At 39.4% G+C, this 13,505-nt stretch overlaps 1 long non-coding RNA gene across 1 annotated transcript in view; it reads left to right on the forward strand.

The window, feature by feature from the left end:
* The window catches only part of LOC148107486 (uncharacterized), a 216,384-nt gene extending 204,996 nt beyond the window's left edge, over positions 1-11,388 (forward strand). Inside the window, exon 4 of the long non-coding RNA XR_015722182.1 lies at positions 11,264-11,388. This is a non-coding gene — a long non-coding RNA (uncharacterized LOC148107486). The remainder of the gene's footprint in view (positions 1-11,263) is intronic.
* Positions 11,389-13,505: the final 2,117 nt, after the last annotated feature.

The raw sequence follows: 13,505 nt of genomic DNA on the forward strand, positions 1-13,505 counted from the left end.
CTAGCACTTACAGCTTGTACCTGCTATCCCATCACCCAGCGTGTTTTTATCAAGCGTCTTCTGTATGCCAGACACCATGCTTGGCACTAGTGCTAAGCCATGGGGCATTTGGTGAAGACCGTCTGGTGCCTCACTAGGGCTTCTTCAACAAGCAGAGGCCAAGATCTCTCCTATCTCAGGAGAGTTTCTACCAGGTCCTTTCACCCTAGGGGCTGATTCATCTCATTCTCTATACTGGGGGTGGGGAAGGTGCAGTAACCCCGTTGTGTAGTGTTGGGGAGGAGGTGTGAATTTCATTTTGGCATGCCCCTTCTGCATCAGTGTCCCATTGTCACCCCAAAGCCACCCAAGTGAGCCCAAGGGATTTTACCTAGAAGCAGCCTTTGTTTCCTGTTGTGCTCAGGGGTTGAGCGTGCAGATTAAGTTGCCTTAGCAGAGAGATTTTCCTTCTGTGGCACTAATTCCAAAACCAGACGTGGTCAGCTTTTCATCCTTGATTTAAAATTACCATAAGTACATTGTAGGTATAAAAAATACCATATTGTGCTTCAGAGGGTCTACTCTTAAGACTGCTTGGCCAAATGAGATCTGGGGAAAGATAATAAGAGTATACATAAAAGAAGCACTTAATTCTACAAACTAGTTTGCAAATGATTTCTGTCCGCCATTTTCGTTGAGCCAGTAAAAATCCCCAGAAGGTTAAAGTAGCACCCACACTGTTACTAACACAAACCCCAAATCACGGGTACTCAAATTAAACCTGTGGTGACATAGGGAGCTTTCTTGGTAGGAAAAAAGCTAACAAATAAATTTAAAACCAAAGAATTCTTTTTTAAATTTGGGTTTTACTTTTATTAATGGCCATTACCACCTCTCCCACATATCACTTCCTGCTCCTAGAGAGCAGTCACATTCAACTTGTAAATGATTTTTTAATATTTCTGTATAATATGCTACAGTGTTCTCACTTGATTTTGGAGTTTTAGACGTTTCTATTACCTTCCCATTATGAAAACTGAGGGTTTTGATCTCTTTTCACACACCCTTCCCCCCAACTTCCTAACACATTCTCTCTCTCTCTCTCTCTCTCTCACACACACACACACACACACACACACACACACACACTTGCTGTCCTCCCAGTATAGTTAACTCTGATTTTGGTTAAATTAGGTTGTCAATAACTATTTTTTTTTAAAGATTTTGTGTTTAAGTAATCTCTACACCCAATGTGGGGCTTGAGCTCACAACCCTGACAGAAAGAGTCACATGCTCTACGACCGAGCCAGCCAGGCGCCCTTGTCAGTAAATATTTTCATTTACATCTTTATTACATCAACACAATTGAAAACTATGCAAGGTTTTATTATTACTTTTCCTTTCTTCCATGTCTTTGGTTTCGTTGGAACTTGTATATGGCCTTTTTCTCCCTCTTCATTTCTTAGTTTTCCATATGCACACGACTAATTTATCCCCCAACTCCTTCAGCAGTGTAAATTTCCTCCAGGTAGATTCAAACATACCTGACAGGCTGTCTGCTTTATCTGACCAAACAATATCAGCAGTCTTCTGACCTGCCCTGTTGAGTTTCATTGATCTTTAGGCTTCTCTCCAGCCAGCTGTCACCTGGGGATCTCCTTCACCACCATCCTGTCATCCCGGGGGATCCTCTTTACCACTTCCCCAGGTTGGGACCCCCATTACCTGGATTCCATATTTTTCTCCTTTTTTTTTTGGCTTATTCCTTCATTTTACTTATGCACAGGCTTCAATTTTTCCTGAGGAAAAAGTCCATGAGTGGTGAATTTAATGAGACTAGGTATGTCTTTATTCTATCATCACACTTCATTTAGGTTTTGGCTGGGTATAAAATTTCAGGTTTGAAGTGGGTATTTTTTCTCTCTCTCTCTTAATTTAAAATTTTTTGCCAATGTTGATTAGTTTTCAACATTTATTGAGAATCCAAAGCCATTTTTATATTTGATTATTTGTATGAAAACTGCTCCTCCTCTTTAACCCCAATTAGAGAGCTTTTAGGATGTATTCTTTTTTTCTTTAAAAAAAAAAAAATCTCAAAAAAAATTTAAAAAATCAGTTATTTTGAAAATTCACAGTGATGTGTATTACGGGCTGGATTTCCAGGAAGCAGACTCTGAGATGGAGATTAGTATGGGGGAAGGTTTATTTGGGAGTGCTCTTGAGACCAACACCTATGGAGGGAAGGAAAGGAAGTCTGAGGGGGGAGGGAGAAGTTGAATTGTGATGTGATCTCAGAGAAGCCGAAGTGGTGGGTCTGTAGTGGCTTTTACAAATGGGATGGCCCTTTAGCGTTGTCCTGGGTGGGGCAAGGGGTGGTGCTTTACATCCCTGTGTTAATTGGATATGGGCCACCCCAGAAGGAGACAGGACCTTAGAGAAGGCAGTTTTCTTCTGCTGAGGCTCTCCCCAGCTGAAGGCACTCCCTGCAACAAGAGGAATAAGTCCTTCCCTCCTGAAGGGAGAACTGAGGGATGCATCACAGGACTGTCACACTGTGCCTTGTGGCATGGGTCTGATTTCATCCATAGTTATAAGCACACCGAGAATCCTTTCTATTGGAACTTCGTTCATTGGTCCATACTATTTTCTTAAACTACTTCTTTGATTTGCTTTTTTCCATTTTCTTTGTTTTCTCTGGAACAGTTCTTATTTTCTCTTGAACTGTTATTATTCGGGTGTGGGATTACTTCTAATTTCTTATCTTTCTGACCCCATTCTCTTCTCTTTGTCCTTTGGGCTCTTTCTTTAATTTTTGTCAACTTTATTTTTCAACCCTTTCCTGACTTTTTTTTCTTTTACATATACTATCTTCTTTCTAATTTCTTTGAGCTTTTTTATATTCTTTGATTTTGAACATTATACCACTCTTGTTTAGTGGATGCAATATCTTCTTTTTCTAAGAATATGAGCAATACATTTTATGAAATTTCCTTGCATTGTTTTTACCTCTATGTGATTTTTAAATGTTGATTTGTTTGGACCTCCTGTTTTGCACATTGAATGCATTTCTTAAAGTTTGGCAAATCATCTCTTTGCTCATGTGTAGGGTGTCATGCTACAGAGCTAATTGCAGCCTTTGAACATGTTGCTGAAGCCAACTGTGGACTGACATCAAGGTGATCTCTTTGGGTTGTTTCACTGGGGCAGCTCCAATGTCAATAGCTTTGGATATTTTTTTTTTCTTAAGGTGTTCAGATTCCCTAGGGAAGGACATTATAATATCTTATTGGAGGAGGAGTCTGGATTTCTGGAAGGCAAATGTGAGAAGAAAGCTGGAGTGTAGAGCCTCCTAATAATACTTCTACATAAACACCTGACATCGGTGTCTCCCCATCTTTACCTGGGACTGGCATCCTTCAGCTCAGAGAGCCTCTGTTTTATCTTCTCTGGAGGATAAACATTTATTTTCTTCCATGGGAAGGAGCAGCAGTCACCTGGCTCTTGGTTTCAGAGTAGGTATTTGGAAATCTCATGAGGACTATCAATCAGTACTCCCTTTGTTAGCTCTGCCTTCACCCTTATTTCCAGAAGTTCTGGATGCTGCCAATTCTTCATCCTCTTGGAGGTTCTATGGCATAAATATGGTTTCTTCTTGGCTCCCCCTGCTGCTGATTTAGCAGTTAACTTTATGGGGTCTGCTAAGTTTGTTGCACTCATTTGTTTTCTTTCTAACATCCAAAATTGTGTTGCTTCCATCTTCTTCCCTATTCTCTTGTTCCTGTGGGTTTATGACTTAAGAAAAATCCTTTGCTCTCAGTATAATAGAGTTCTGGAGGAAACAGAGATAATGCAACGAGCTGCCATCCTTAAGTAGAAGTAAATACACAAAATCATTACGTTTCTCTGAAATTCCCTTAAGATAATTTCAATGAAACCAGATTGATTCCAGTATCCATTAAAATCTTCAAGCTATAATTTCCTTCTATTTAATTTTATAATTAAAAATTTAATGTTCTCAAATTTGTAAGTTTTCTCTGTAAACATGGGAATTAATGTAGGAAATATAATACATTGATGAAATTATAGATTGAAAGTTAGTGAGAATACAACAAAAGAAACTGCATCTTGTGCCTGTTAACATTTTTGTGGTAAAAACAGTAAAAGCTTGGATCTCTATCTTGCCCCTGTTACTTAATAGCAGAATAAAACTTAATCCCTTTGAAACTGTTGTAAAATAGACATAATAAACCAATACTGCATTTAGCTGAAGGCAAGATTGAGTAGGAGATGGATGTAGGAGAGCCACCAATGTCTGCATGAGTCTGGTGTAGAGCAGAAGTTGGTTCTCTTCCCTGGCACCAGAGGGAGGGGGGAAGAATAATGGGACTTCTCAGGGGAGGTGGAAAAGGATGCAGCTAGGAGATGCTCCCCATCCCTGGGGGCCCTCAACTAATCTTTGGGGTCCATACTTACTCCTGTGGAATTTACAGGCTTTCTGCTATAATAAAGAATTCAGGAAAAGGAGGCCCTGGAAAAAAGAGGGCTAGCTGACGATGAACAGAAAAAAAGAGAAGGAAAAAAAAAAAGAAGGGAACAAGGATAAAACAAAGGACATGTTGATAGACATTGTATTTTTCTTAAAGATTTATTTATTTATTTGAGAGAGAGAAAAAGAGCACGCGGAGCAGGAGGGAGAAAGAATTTCAAGCAGACTCCCCAGTGAGTGTGGAGCCTGATACAAGGCTCTATTTCATGACCCTGAGATCATGACCTGAGCTAAAATCAAGAGTCGGATGCTTCACCAACTTAGCCACCCAGGAGGCCCTTGATAAACATAGTATTGACGGGAGTGGCAGTGGTGGGACATCTGGTCACCCCAGGCATAATATCCAGAGTAAAAACATACGGTTTCTAAATTAACCTTACCCAGCAAGGAGAAAACATGTTCAACTTCAGTTCAGAGGTGTTTATTCAGTTAAGGGATTATATGATTTTCTTTTTCTCTTTGGACTTCCTTCTTCTCCATGCCCAGTGTGGAGCCCCACACAGGGCTTGAACTCACAACACTGAGATCAAGACCTGAGCCAAGATCCAGTCAGACGCTTAACTGATTTAACCACCCAGGCACCCCTAGACCTCCTTCTTCTATTGCCTGACTCTGGCAGCTCATTAGCCCTCAGTGGAAGGACAGTAAAATAAGTAAAAGAAGATGAAATTTGAACCAGCCCTTTCAGAAACTGGCTAGTAACTGGCAGAAGTTTGATAAAGGAGAAAGCAAATAAACTTGCTTGGTTATCAGTGGAATTAAGTTATGCCTGCTATACCTGGTCTCTGTTATTGGGGATAATTGTGAGTTGGCTGCATGTCAATTTAGAGGAATGATATGTAACTTAAATAAATGATCTACATCTGGAAGTTTCTGTTTCTCTGAAAAAATCTGGGGCTGAGTTAAATAGTTGGATGACTTTCAAAATTTTGAATCTGTCAGATTTTAGTGGTCATTAGTAGAGGAGCAGGCCAAAGAAAGGTAATTAGTCACCTAGGGAAAGAGACTATTAAAAATAATTCTTAAGTGCAACTCCGTTATGTGCAACTCTGCCCAGGTAGGAGGGGGTTTGGGTCAAGCAAGCACTGTTCTATAAGGAAGGTTGCAGTGTATCCAGAATTCTAATTACAGCCCTCAGCTGGATCCACCCTGTTTAAGTACCTCTGTAGAAGTCACTGGAGGGGTTTCTTTACTTGGAAATTTATGAATATAACAAAGGGGTTTGAAAAGGGTTGGACACTTACTGCTGGGCAAGCTTTGCAGCTTGCAAAAACAGTCAAAGACTCACTTACGAGAACATTTACTTAACAAACCACTACTGATGTACAGCGGTGTATCTGGTATTGTTTCCAATTCCCCGTCCCTGGGCCATCAGTGCAACCCTTTGTCAGGTGTGATTAAGGGAATGGTACATGCCTGGGTTTTGTTCGAACCACCCTCTCCTTTCATCATCTTGTTCTGCATCATTTCTGGTCTTCAGGGTCCAGGATGCTCTGTATCCCATTTGAACAGTCCTTCCTCGTAATGAGATGAATATCCGAATTGTGGCAATTCTCACTGTCACTGCGGCAGTTCCTTAGAGTGCATACTTCTCAAGTGTCATCACCAGCTGTATTTCTACAATGGCTGCAACTGCTGTTTCTAATTTGCTCACATAGGGCGGATCGCTCTAGGGCTGGGATAGAAAAGAGGACCCCTCTCCTTCACCACATTGCTCTCGTCCCTCCCCACATCCTGACTGTCTCTGGGCTTTGTCCCTGTGCTCTGCACATGCTCAGGAATGATACAAGTTTTGTAGACAGCTTCAGCTCTTAAAAAATTATACACACACACACACACACACACACACAATCTTTTTGCTGAAATTTCTATAATCTGGAAATTTCTCTCCCACTTTGTAGAAGTCATTGACTGAAGTGTATCTCTTAGGCTATACTTTAAATATCTTTCTAATTATGGAACTGCAGGAGTGGTTACTAAACTGTTCAAGGTCTGTTCTGTGTGGCCGTAGACCAGATAATAGGTTCGTAGTTAGAATAGTATATATAGTAGTTGTATATAATATAATTAAACTTTTTATTGTGAAATGTCATACATAAAAGAGTTTGCATGAGATGCATATACAATCTGAAGAGTAATAACATAAATACTCATTTATCCACCACTTAGCTCAAGAAATACAATATTGTCAGTCCATTTAAAGCCTTCTGGGTGCCTCTCTGATCCCATCTTCTTCCCTTTCATCAATGGTAATTCAGCCTGAATTTTAAGTGAATCATTTCCTTGCTTTTCTTTGTAGTTTCAACACATATGGATATACCTAAAAAACATATTGTTTTTGCATTTTAAATAAATGGGATTCTACTATATACTGTAAACATTCTTCTGTGAGTCTTTTTTTTCACTCAGAATTACATTGGTATCATTCATATTAAAGCATATAGCCACAGTTTGTTCATTTTTATTGCTGCACAATATTTTATTTTATGAATATACTATTATTTACTCTACAATTGATAGACGTTTGTGGGTTCCTTTTTTGTTTTGGGGCTCTGACAGCCATTGATGCTCTGAATATATTCTTATGTGTCTCATGGTAAAACCTATGAGGAGAATTCCTGGCTTATATGGTATAGATGCATGTTGAGCTTTTCTAAATAATCCCAATTTTTTTCAAAGTGTTTGTAACAATTTACCCTCTACCAGCCGTTTGTTAGAGTCTTCATTGCTACATATTTTTGTCAATACTTAGTATGGTCAGAGTTCTTAATTTTTGCTAATCCAGTGAGTGTAAAATAATATCTCATTGTGTTTTTAATTTGCATTTCTTAATTACGTGATGAGGTGAAAGTCATTTCAGATGTTTGTTGGACATCTCGATTTTCTTTTTGGAAGTCCCTTTTCAAGTCCTTCACTCATTTTTCTTTTGGTTGAACTGTCCCTTCGTTAACGATTTGTAGAAATTCTTTATGTATTCTGGGTACAGGTTCTTAGTTGTTAATAGAAGTCGAAAATACCTTTTCTACTCTGTGACTTTTTAACTTCACTTAGAATATCTTATGATGAACTACTTTCTTGATTATAACATTATCAAATTTATCAATTTTCTCTTTATAAAGTTGGTGCTTTTTGTATTTCAAGAAGTTCTATCATCCCATGAAGTTATGAAAACATCTTTCTAAAATCTTTTTTTATCTAAAATTATCTTATAAATTATTATATATTATCTTCTTGAACCTTTATGGTTTGCATTTCATAGATAGGTCTTTAATTCTTTTGAAAGTAGCTGTTGGTATGGTGTGAGTTACAGGATCCTAATTTCAAATTTTCTATATGAGTAGCTGTTTTTCCAGCATAATTTATTAAAAAGTAAGATCTTTCCCCAATTGACCAGCAGTGCTTCAGTTTTCCCTCAGAAACCAAGTGTCCATATATTCATGGTTTTCTTCCCGGGCTCTCATTTGTGTTCCATTGCTTGCTTGTTTTTCCCTGGGATAATTGTATGTTGTCATCTTTACCGTAACTTTATGAGTCTTTATATCTACTAAAGCAATTCTTCCCCCTTCCTTTTCTTTCCTAAGAGTGACTTGACTTTTTGCACATCTGTGTAAGTTTTAGAATCAGCTTGTTGAGTTACACACACACACACACACACACACACACACACACACACACCTTATTGTAATTTTGATAGAGATTGCATTGGATCCATAAGTCAATATGAAGAGAATGGATAGTTTTATGAAGTTGAGACTTCCAGTGGAAGAAGATGAATATGATACCCTCCCTTGAGGCTACCATGCTGCAGGAAAGTCAAGTACATGGGTCAAGTACATGGGGAAGCCACATACATGTAGGTTCTCCCATCAGCAGTTCTTTTTTTTTCCCTTAAGATTTTATTTATTTATTTGACAGAGAAAGAGCGAGAGGACAAGCAGGGGGAGCATCAGGCAGAGGGAGAAGCAGGCTCCCTACTGATCAGGGAGCCCAACTCGGGGCTGGATCCCAGGACTCTGGGATCATGACCTGGTCCGAAGGCAGATGCTTAATGGACGGAGCCGCCCAGGTGCCCCTCCCATCATCAGTTGTAACTTCAAATCCTCTCAGCTCAGGAGCCAGGCATGTGAGTGAGCAAATCCTCAGATGATTCCAGTTTTCAACTATAGAGTCACTCCCAGACTTCAAGTCTTCCTAGCTAAGGGTCTAGACACCATGAAGCAGAGACCTTTCTTTTCTTTTTATGAATTCTTGACCCATGGAAAATGGGCAAAATAAAATGATTGTTGTTTGAAACCCCCAATTTTGGTGATTTGTTATGTAACAATAATAAACGGTAAGAGAGAAATCTTTAATGTCTCTCAATAATGTTGCATAGTTTTTCAGTAAAGTCTTGTATATGTTTGTTAGATTGACTCCTAAGTACTTGATACTATTAGATGTTATAACTAACACTATTTACATACCAATTATGGGATACATTGTTTATATCATTTTCTTTTAAAGATTTTATTTAGTTATTAGAGAAAGCACAAGCGGCAGCTGGGAGGAGGGACAGAGGGAGAGGCAGAGGGAGAAGCAGACTCCCCACTGAGCAGGGAGCCCCGAATCCCAGGACCCTGGGATCATGATCTGAGCCAAAGGCAGACGCTTAACTGACTGAGCCACCCAGGCTCCCCTGAAATGTGTTTTTAATTTTTACTTTATGGCCTAACGCTTGTTTAATTTTTATAAATTGGCCAAAAGTTGTTCATAAGACTTTCTTTTACATTAGCTTTTTAATCTATGGTGCGAACAAGGCATTGGAATCTTTGTGGTTCTTAATACTGTTTATTTGTACCTTTTCTGTTTTGTTCTTGGTAAATCTTGCAAAAGATGTATCAATTTTAGACTTAACAAAAAAACCCAACTTTTCTGTTATTTCTTCTGTCAACTTTCTCTAATGTGTCATTGTTTTGTATTTCATTAATTTCTGCTCTTAAATTTATTCCCTTTCTTCTATTTTCTTTGGCTTTATTATGTTTTTTCTTTTTCTAGCATTTTAAATTGATTGCCTGCGTTAGTTATTTTCAACCTTCTTTCTTTAGTGATACCAACAAGTAAGGCTTTAAATTTCTTTCCAAGTATTATTTATAGATGCCTTTGACAAGCTTGATACAAAGTATTTTTCATGATCGTTCATGATTGTTGAGATCACTCCTTGTTTAATTTTTGTAAGTTTTTTCTGTGTGCTTCAAGTAAATGTGTATTTTTCCGGTTGCTGGGTGCCATGCTCTATGTATGTCTCTTGGTTCGAGGACAGTGTTTGCGTGCCTTATTGTATGTTACAGTATGCTTCTAATTGTATGCTTCTAACAGTATGCTTTGACTGTGAACTCCTTTTGAGCTGCACCTTTATGTGGCCTATTGTTAAAGTGCATTTCTCCGGAACGGACTTTCCTTTGCCTCTGTTGAGCACATGAGGGCACTATCACCCGAGCCTGTTTTAAACTGTAGTCTTGGTTTAAGGTATTTTTGTTTTTTGACCACATAGGTGGCATAAAATCAGCCCCTACATCAGTCCTCAGTGAGTGTGGCTTGAGGTTAGGAATTCCCAGTGGAGAGGCAGAGGGAGGCATATGCTGGTTTCGTCTCCCTCCCTGGGGTGGGGTTTCTCCCACTTCCCCCACTGATAAAACTGCTCCCCAGAGATCCTGGCTTTTAAGCTGGTGTCTGTGACCTGAAGTCTTTTGAGACTACTACGCTCTTTTGAGAGTACTAACAATTGGCATATATCTCCCAGCAAATGCTGGTTCTCGTATTTACTTACCCCTGAGGATTGGTGCTTTCTCATTGTTTCTGACAGATATCTGGGGAATGCTCTTACTCTCTGGCCAACTTAGCCACGCATTAAAATCATGATTATATATTTTAACTAGTATTTTTATTTGTGCAATACTTGGAGAGGTTTCCACATTGCTAGAAAGATAAGTCTATAATGTAATTTAGAAACAAAAAAAAAGGGAGCAATCCAGCATCAAACTATGATTTCAGGTGAAAATGGCTCTGGATTTAATTTCCCACTTGGACTGTTCCAGAGTATGGGAGGAAATAGTGTAGTTAAAAGGATAAATGGCTAAAGAACCAGAGAGCATGGAAGAGTTCACATTATAAGTTCTTTCCTATCTGCCAAACCAGTACAAACGTTTCAACTTCCTCTCTATGTTTCCATATCTATAAAGAAATGAAGAGTGCTACCAGATTTGTGCAGCTTTCATAAGGAAACATATACAAAAATGCTAGATGTGGGACTCTGCGTCGCGTAAGCACTCAGGCAATGTGGGGTGCAACTAACTCTGAGCCTCCTGCAAGGATTCTGATAGATGCTTCGCAGAGTTTTCCTAGAGATAAAATCAATGCCAGTATGTATGTTAACCCTTCAAAATGAAACCTTGGACTAAATTGAATAGAATGGCAAAAGGCAATTCCAGAGGCAAAGAATCATTTTGAAGAAAAAAGGGCAATTCTGATGGGCGCTCTTTAAACACAGGTCTCAAGGAATTCCCATAAATTTCCGAGGAACATGATAGATTTAGCCACCATCCTGATACTTTGATTCTCAACAGGGCTGCTCATTTGCTGCCATGGTAAATGTGGGACAATTCCTTGGACCTTAGAATCAAGGATAAAATGTCCCAACTTACTGCCTGAATTCTTGTTTGATTGTTCTCATGTAAATTTTTTTTTTTTTTTTTTTAACAGACCGGGTTTTAATCACTGGAAGGCAGGAGAACAACTTTGGGTCATTTGGGTACGCAGACTGGGAATTCCAAGATGCCTTAGTATCAGGCGAAACATAAGGGCTTCAACTTGGCTCTCTCAGGGTGAGTGCAGATTATCCTTGACATTTACTGGATGGGGACATTTTTGCCACAGGAATGAAGTGTTTTCCAGTTTATTTTAAACTGAGAACTCTCAATTCACTGTGATCGTGGGTTTGGCAGAGTTAGTTGCCTTTAAAAACTCCTCCATCTTGAATGAAACTTAAAATGACTCTGAGCCCGGACGAAGAAGGAAAACTTGATGAAGTAACCCCTGGGCACCGCTGCCCTATGAGTCACAGCTGAGGAAAAGCATCAAGGCCTTCTGTCACTGTGCGTCTCAAAGACCTCGGGTGATGGGGGGAATGGACTCCCAGCGGTCATCTGGTCACACCCACGGCTTACTCCGTGGCTCGTGGACTGCTCCTTATATTACTTAACTAAGGCCACAGAAAACCACCTCAGCACCATAGCACACGTGTATGTTGGAAAGGGCCATGAAACCAGAGTGAAGCTAAACCTAGGTATTTTTACTAATGCTTGGAAGCTTTTGAGGCAACGAGGGAAAGTAGTGTAGCTCAAATGAATTGCTAGGGGAAAGGCAAAGTTCATGAAAGAAACATATTATGGTTCCGCCTGTATTTCTTTTTGCCTCTGGACATGTAAGCGTGAGTTAATAAGCTTATACTGTGCACTGTACAGTATGAGGCTCTTATCAAAGGCTTGTTATCTCAAGTGCTTACATTATTGGACTGAGTTATAAGTATGCTCATTTCCTGATGACAAATTTGGACCCAGAGAGTATTTCCAGTTACATCTATTGTTTCATTACTAATATAATAACAATAATTACTTCTGTGATTTATTTCACTAGAACACTGGCAATAAAAAGACACTAATTCTTAGATTATTATGTTACCCTTCCCTATCAAGAACCCTTTCATAACACAGATTAAGAGCATCAAAAAACAGGCCTCATATCGAGCATTTTGGTCCTCTGAAACGAGATAATTTACTAGAACATAACAGACACTCGATAAAGTTCATCTCCCCGTGGAATTGAGCTTGATTCTGGTCTTCACATCAAGCATTAACTATTTGGTTAATTGATCGAAATTAGATGTAATATATGTATAAGCCAGAGAAAGATTGGTTTTCTTTTTAAAACATAGTTTACCCCCCTGGACAAGGGTTTCTATCCCGAGGCCATGAATCCCCTGAAATGTGCAAAATTGTGTGTGTGTGTGCGCGTGAGTGCGTGTATGTGTGTGTATGTATGTATGTGTATGTATGTGTGTATGTGTGTGTATGTATGTGTATGTGTGTATGTGTGTATGTATGTGTATGTGTATGTGTGTGTATGTGTGTGTGGTGTATGTGTGTATGTGTGTATGTATGTGTGTGTATGTGTGTATGTGTGTGCATGTGTGTGTATGTGTATGTGTGTGTGGTGTATGTGTGTGTGTGTGGTGTATGTGTGTGTATGTATCTGTGTGTGTATGTGTGTGTGTATGTGTGTGTGTGGTGTGTGGTGTGTGTGTATGTGTGTGTATGTATGTGTGTGTGTATGTGTGTGTGTGGTGTATGTGTGTGTATGTATCTGTGTGTGTATGTGTGTATGTGTGTGTATGTGTGTATGTGTGTGTGTATGTGTGTGTGTATGTGTATGTGTGTGTGGTGTATGTGTGTGTATGTGTATGTGTATGTGTATGTATGTCTGTGTGTATGTGTGTGTGTGCGTGTGTGTGTGTGTGGTGTATGTGTGTGTGTATGTATGCGTGTGTGTATGTGTGTATATATGTGTGTGTGTGCATGTGTGTGTGGTATATGTGTGTGTGTATGTGTGTGTGTGCGTGTGTGTGTGTGGTGTATGTGTGTGTATGTGTGTGTGTGTGAATGTGTGTATGTGTGTGTGTGTGTGGTGTGTGGTGTGTGTGTATGTGTGTGTGTATGTGTGTGTGTATGTGTGTGTGTGTGGTGTATGTGTGTGTGTGTATGTGTGTGTATGTGTGTGTATGTGTTTGTGTGGTGTATGTGTGTGTGTATGTGTGTATGTATGTGTGTGTGTATGTGTGTGTATGTGTGTGTGTGGTGTGTGTGTGGTGTGTGGTGTGTGTGTATGTGTGTGTGTGTATGTGTGTGTGTATGTGTGTGTATGTGTGTGGTGTGTTTGTATGTGTGTG

This window comes from Ursus americanus, chromosome 29 (assembly GCF_024610735.1).
Source record: "Ursus americanus isolate L20-20 chromosome 29, mUrsAme1.1.p, whole genome shotgun sequence".
In the NCBI taxonomy this organism is placed as follows: domain Eukaryota; kingdom Metazoa; phylum Chordata; class Mammalia; order Carnivora; family Ursidae; genus Ursus; species Ursus americanus.